The 7,057-nt window shown below is 43.7% G+C and overlaps 1 protein-coding gene across 16 annotated transcripts in view; it reads right to left on the minus strand.

The window, feature by feature from the left end:
* The window catches only part of PRELID3A (PRELI domain containing 3A), a 40,181-nt gene that overhangs the window by 30,467 nt on the left and 2,657 nt on the right, over nt 1-7,057 (minus strand). The gene's annotated exons all lie outside the window — the stretch shown is intronic.

Below are 7,057 nucleotides of genomic sequence, written 5' to 3' on the forward strand. Positions count from 1 at the left end.
GTAAGAATACAGTATATAATACATAAAATACGTGTTAAGCAACTCTTCATGTTGTCAGTAAGGCTTCCAGTCCATAGTAGGCAGTAAATTAATTTCTGGGGGAAGCAAAAGTTGTACATAATTTTTAATCTATAGGTTCAGTACCACCCCTATTAAAATGACAATAACATTTTTCACAGAACTAGAACAAATAATACTAAAATTTGTATGGAACCCCAAAAGACCCTGAGTAGCCAAAGCAGTCTTCAGAAAGAAGAACAAAGCTGGAGTTGTCACAATCCCAGATTTCAAGGTAAGCTACAAAGCTGTAGTAACCAAAACAGTATGGTACTGGCACAAAAATAGACACACAGATCAAAAGAACAGAACAGAGGGCCAGAAATAGACCAACACTTACATGGCCAATTAATCTACCAAAAAGGTGACAAGAATATACAATCTGGAAAAGACAGTCTCTTCAGTAAATGATGCTAGGAAAACTGAACAGCTACATTCAAAAGAGTGAAACTGGAAGGATGCCTGGGTGGTTCAGTGGGTTAAACTTCTGACTCTTTTTTTTTTTTTTTTTCAACGTTTATTTTTGGGACAGAGAGAGACAGAGCATGAACGGGGGAGGGGCAGAGAGAGAGGGAGACACAGAATCGGAAACAGGCTCCAGGCTCTGAGCCATCAGCCCAGAGCCTGACGCGGGGCTCGAACTCACGGACCGCGAGATCGTGACCTGGCTGAAGTCGGATGCTTAACGACTGCGCCACCCAGGCGCCCCTAAACTTCTGACTCTTAATTTCGGCTCAGGTCATGATCTCATGGTTCCTGAGATTGAGCCCTGCGTCAGGCTCTGTGCTAACAGTGCGGAGCCTGCTTGGGATTCTCTCTCTCCTCTCTCTCTGCCCCTCCCCCTGCTTGTGCATGTGCTGCTCTCTGTCTCTCAAAATAAATAAATAAACTTAAAAAAAAAATGAAACTGGACCACTTTCTTACACCATATACAAAAATAAATTCAAAGTGGATTAAAGTCCTAAATGTGGAACGTAAAACTATAAAACTCCTAGAGAAAAACATAGGTAGTAAGTTCTTTGACAACAATTTCCTAGCTATGTTTCCTAAGGCAGAGAAACAAAAGCAAAGATAAATTTATTGGGACTACACTTCCCCCCAAATAAATTTTTTTTTGCACAGTGCAGGAAACCATCAACTGAACAAAAAGTCAACCCAGTGAAAGGGAGAAGATATTTGCAAATGGTATATCTGATAAGGGGTTAAAATCCAAAATATATAAAGAATTTATTCAACTCAATACCAAAAAAACCCAAATGATCTAATTAAAAATGGGCAAAGGACCTGAGTAGACATTTTTCCAAATAAGACATATAGTTGGCCAACATACACACAAAAAGATGCTCCAGATCACTAATCATCAGGAAAATGAAAATCAAAACCACAAGGAGCTATCACCTTATGTCTATAAAAATGGCTAAAATAAAAAAGACAAGAAGCTGGTGAGAATATGGAGAAAAAAAGAACCCTCATGGTAGGAATGCAAATTGGCAGGCCATTGTGGAAAACAGTGTGAAGTTCTTCAAAAAATTAAAACTAGGATTACCATACAATCCAGTCATTCCACTACTGAGTATTTACCCAAAGAAAATGAAAATACTAATTCAAGAAGATATTTGCATCCCTATGTTTATTGTAGCATAATTTATAATAGCCAAGATATGGAAACAACCCAAGTGTCTACTGATAAAATGAATGCATAAAGAAGATGTGGTATACATGTACAATGGAATATTACTTAGCCATGAAAAAGGAGCCATCGTGGATCTAGATGGTATTATGCTAAATGAAGTAAGTCAGACACAGAAAAATATCATAGAATTTCACTTATATGTGGAATCTAAAAGACAAAACAAAGGAATAAATAATGCAGAAACAGATGCATAAATATAGAGACCAAACTGGTGGTTGTCAGAGGGGAGGGGGCTATGGGGGATGGGCAGCATGGGTGAAGGGGACTGAGAGATACAGGCTTCCAGTTGCAGAATGAATTAAGTCATGGAGATAAAAGGTACAGCACAGGGGGACCTGGGTGGGTCAGTCAGTTAAACGTCCAACTCTTGATCTCAGCTCAGGTCATGATTTCATGATTTGTGACTTCAAGTCCTACATTGAACTCTGCATTGACAGCATGGAGCCTACTTGGGATTTTGTCTCTCCTTCTTTCTGCCCCTCACCTGCTTGTGTCCTCTCTCTCAAAATAAATCAGTAAACTTGAAAGAAAGAAGAGAAGAGAAAAGAAAGGAAGAAAGAAAGGTACAGCATAGGGAATGTAGTCAATGGTATTGTAATAGCATTCGGTAGCTACATCTGTAGTGAACCTAGCAGGACATATAGAGATGTTGAATCACTATGTGGTACACCTGAAACTAACATAATATTGTGTGTTAACTATACTTGAATTAAGAAAAAAAAAAAGATATTTAGGAAGTAGTAGTACTTTGTAACAAATTGTGAGAGAAAGAAAAGTGACCATACATTCCAGTTTGCCCAGGACAGTTCCAGTTTTTGCCTTTTGTCTTACAGCACATACTAAGAGTGTCCCCTTTTACTTTCAAAGACATCCTAATTTGGATGATAAATCATGTGTTAATCCTGGAAATAAGGAAAGAGGAGGATTCGAGAATGAGCCCCAAGTTTTGGGCTCGAACAATTGTGTGGATAGTTGGGCCATTTACTGAAAGAGTTGTTGTTGTTTTTTTTTAAGTTATACACGATTTTCAGCCGTGCAGGGGTCAGCACCCCCTAAGCACCCGCATTATTCAAGGGTCAACTGTACTTTGTTCCAACTTCTAAGTGGGATGTGATGTGAGGTGGCCAACCTATTTTTTCTGATTATAAAAAATAAGTGTCCAAAATACTGAACAATAAAGAACACTTTGAAAATAAAACCATCCACAATTCCACTACCCAAAGATGACCACAGCGTGTGCAGGAGTCCCCGAGGGCGTCCTTCTCCTACAAGATGCTACCTCTCCTTCTCTTGCCCTGAGCCTTTGAGGTGGGGGTGGATATCTTTGTCCTTATTGTTTCCTGCTATCAGGTCGCAAGCCACGTCCACAGCTGCCCCACTGCTGGGACAATGCTTGTTCAGTGCTAGTTGAGGCTCGAAACTCCTATGGTGGTCCACAGGATGTCAAGGCACCACCTTCAAGTATTCAGAGTGGACCCTTCCCCTGAGCGCTTATTCCCCTAATTCTTCCTTCCTCCAATGTGTGTGCCCCCAGAGGGCATCCGAGCCCCCTGCCCCCGAGCCCCCCTGGGTATGTCAACAACACCATCGTTCTTCAGACACACCCAGACAAGTTTAAACAGCACGTGTAGACACAGCCCAGACTCAAAACTAAGACACTAAGACACACACACACACGCACGCACGCACCTTAAAAAGATTAAACTGGCATCAGGCTCAAACCATAGTCAGATTTATCATATCATCTGCTTTTTATATTTAACTAATGATGAACATCTTCCTAGATCATGAACCTATTTTCAGAAATGCGATTATAAACAGCTGCACAACAGGTTACCCTGCAGACATTTATATTCAACCAGTTCCCTATGGTGGGTTATTTTTTTTTAAGTTTATTTATTTATTTATTTATTTTCAACGTTTATTTATTTTGGGGACAGAGAGAGACAGAGCATGAACGGGGGAGGGGCAGAGAGAGAGGGAGACACAGAATCGGAAACAGGCTCCAGGCTCTGAGCCATCAGCCCAGAGCCCGACGCGGGGCTCGAACTCACGGACCGCAAGATCGTGACCTGGCTGAAGTCGGATGCTTAACCGACTGCACCACCCAGGCGCCCCTATTTATTTATTTTGAGAGAGAGAGACAGAGACAGCCAGCAGGGGAGGGGGAGAGAGAGAGGGAGAGAATCCCAAGCAGGCTCCACACCGTCAGCACAGAGCCCGACATGGAACTCGAACTCACAAACCTCGAGTTCATGACCTGAGCCAAAACCAAGAGTCGGACGCTCAACCAACGGAGCCACCCAGGTGCCCCCTGTGGTGGGTTATTTAGTTTACTCGGCAAAATACAGACAGTAGTGAGCGCTGGTTACACTCATCTTTCATTCATCTAATTCTTCCTTAAGATAAATTCCTGGAAATGGATTTACTAAACCAAGTATCAAATATTATGACAAAATTGAATGTTTTTGGTCCATATTTGACATCCTTTTAAAATATCAGTTACTGACCATTAATTTACTTTATCCTCATAAAAGTCTGTCCCAGCTCTGAAAGTTTGCAGCAGGGCCCAGACTAGAACTGGGTCTTCCAGCCCCCTACCCTATGTTCTTTCTATTGAGTTCCATGACCTCTAGATTGGCAGGAACTGGTCTAAAATTCCCTCTCTTAAACAAAGAAATGCTTTTTCAAACTGTGGAATCATGTCACCGAGTTAATGCATCTACTAGCTGTAACATAAAGGGATGAAAAAGCAGAGATGTGGCTGCACCGATCACTCTGTAGGACCCAGACAGCCGAGCCTCCCTCTCTGAGGAAGAAAGGTCAGGGGCATGATCATCCAAGATCTAGGGAAGGAGGGAGAACCGGACACACATGAAAGCTGCAAGGGACCTAGTTACATGGGGCCCTTCTCAACGAAATACTCTGCGGGCGCTGCAGGCTAAGGTCCTAAGAGGTGTTCCCCTACAAATCCCTGCTTTAAGCAGAATAGGCTTTGCCTCTTAAAATTACTTAAAACTATCAAAAAGTTGAAGAAATATTGGTATTAAGCAAATCTTACACAATAATCTTTCTTTTATATAGAAACCTTATATCTTTCTCACTGATTTAAACTAAACACAAGCCACTTATGACACTCACATAATAAATAATCCTACTGATTATAGGAGAATGACCACATCCGTTAACAGAGACATCAACAGATGCAGGAAATAACATTTTTTAAAATAACAAGTGTTAAGTACAGCAAGTCAGTATCACACACTTCCTGGTTGAAGGCAATAGCCTGACACTTACTTGTTTGGCAAAAATGGCGAAGTCTGGCCATATGGAGTGTTGGGGAGGACAGGAGAAAGGGGGGAGTTGGAGCTGCCAGTGACACACTGGCCCAGGCCCTAAGAGACGCTGAGCAGGCAGGTGCCCTGGTGTCAGGGCTCAGGCACAGGGTCTGGGTTAGGCAGGACAGGAATCGGCTGGAATTCATCCTCCGGGGTGCGTGGTCCTGGCTATGGCTTCAGGTCACTCCTGGTGACCTTCAGGTCACACCTGGCTATCACTTCAGGTGATCGGGGTGCAGTGGGAACCTGGTCCCAGGGTGGGAGGCCCCCACCACAGAGTGGCTGCCTCAGAGCACAGTGCCACCACTGAAGGGCCGGGCAGCACTCTTGCAGCGCCTGGAAGGTGGCAGCACTAGGCCCACCTGGCACACTGGGGAGCAGAAAGGAGTAACAGAGACATCTGTCTATGCACAGCCAGGGTGGCAGAAAGATGAGTGGGATGAGATTATAGGATGCCTGGGGTGTGCCTGAAATAACCCGGCAGTGGGGGGTTTGGGGGGGTGGGGAGCAGTGGGTGGGGACACGTGAAGCCAAGCCTGGCTGCAAGAGGGTGACTGTCAATGTGGGAGATGGCAGTGGGCACTCACTATTCTCAGCTCTCCGTTTTTGCATACTTTTAAAATTTCCATAATAACAAGCTTTTAAAAATATATATATAACTTGCCATAACCAAGGCAACGCGTCCCTGCACCCACCCAAAGCAACTCTAGGCCCAGACCAGCGGTTCTCAGAGAGTGGTCCACACCCAGGAGGCTCCCGGGCCCTTTGGGGAGTTCTGCCAGGCCCAAAGTGTCTCAATGCTACTAAGACATGACTGGCCTTTTTCACCATACTGACATTTACCCTGATGCTGCAAAAGTAACAGAGAGTAAAGCTTGCTGGCCTCCCACTGTGAATTAAGGCCCTGAACCCAAACCTGGGGTCAGCGCCCACTGCTATATATGCACTCAGGAAAACAATGCCAGTGTCTTCTTGAGAATACCCATTATGGGGTGCCTGGGTGGCTCAGTCAGTTGAGCGTCCGACTTGGGCTCAGGTCATGATCTCGTGGTCTGTGAGTTCAAGCCCCGTGTTGGGCTCTGTGCTGACAGCTCAGAGCCTGGAGCCTGCTTCGGATTCTGTGTCTCCCTCTCTCTCTGCCCCTCCCCCACTAATGTTCTGTCTCTCTCTCTCTCTCTGTCAAAAATAAGTAAACATTAAAAAAATTAAAAAAAAAAAGAATATCCATTATGAAATAGTAAGACTATTAATTTTACATTAGACCCTTAAGTCCCCCCTCTACTGATATTCTGAGCGAGAGAACAGGATGCAGGCAGGACGCGCTCCAGCTGCACATGCGGGTGCGTGGTGGCGGGGGAAGCGCGGGGCAGCTGTTGGGTGGGGGGGCCCTCGTGGCTGCTTCTTTCCGGCCCACCACTCCAAGTAAAATAACAGATGGATGGCCTCTGGTTATTCAGACGTAGGCACTTGGCAGACATTTTCTCAAAAATTAATAAAGTGAACCTATCACTTCAACAACTGATTGTATTTGCTGCCAAAGAAAACTTAAGCTTCTGAGTGCAGAATGGAATTTTAGAAAACTTGTATCCTCTACCATGAGCCTGATGACTGTCCCATACTGTAAACCTGACGAACCCATATATGCCAAGTGACTGGTGCATAATGTCATAAAATCATACAGGACTGAAAGACCCAGGCCGATTACTCTGGTAATTATGGTTTTGGAGTTGACATTGCAACAAACTTCAGAAACTACCATTTGTCTCGTTGTAGCAGCAAACAGCCCCAATTACTTTAAAAGACTATTAAAATATTGCTGCCTTTTCCAAATGGGTTTTATTCATATACTGAGTGAGGCTGGGTTTTATTCGTATATTTGAACCAAAATAACAGACTGCAAAACACTGAATACAGAAGCAGACATGAGTATCAAGCTATCTTCTATTAAGCCAGAAATTAACAACAATAA

Source organism: Leopardus geoffroyi, chromosome D3, assembly GCF_018350155.1.
Source record: "Leopardus geoffroyi isolate Oge1 chromosome D3, O.geoffroyi_Oge1_pat1.0, whole genome shotgun sequence".
Taxonomy (NCBI): domain Eukaryota; kingdom Metazoa; phylum Chordata; class Mammalia; order Carnivora; family Felidae; genus Leopardus; species Leopardus geoffroyi.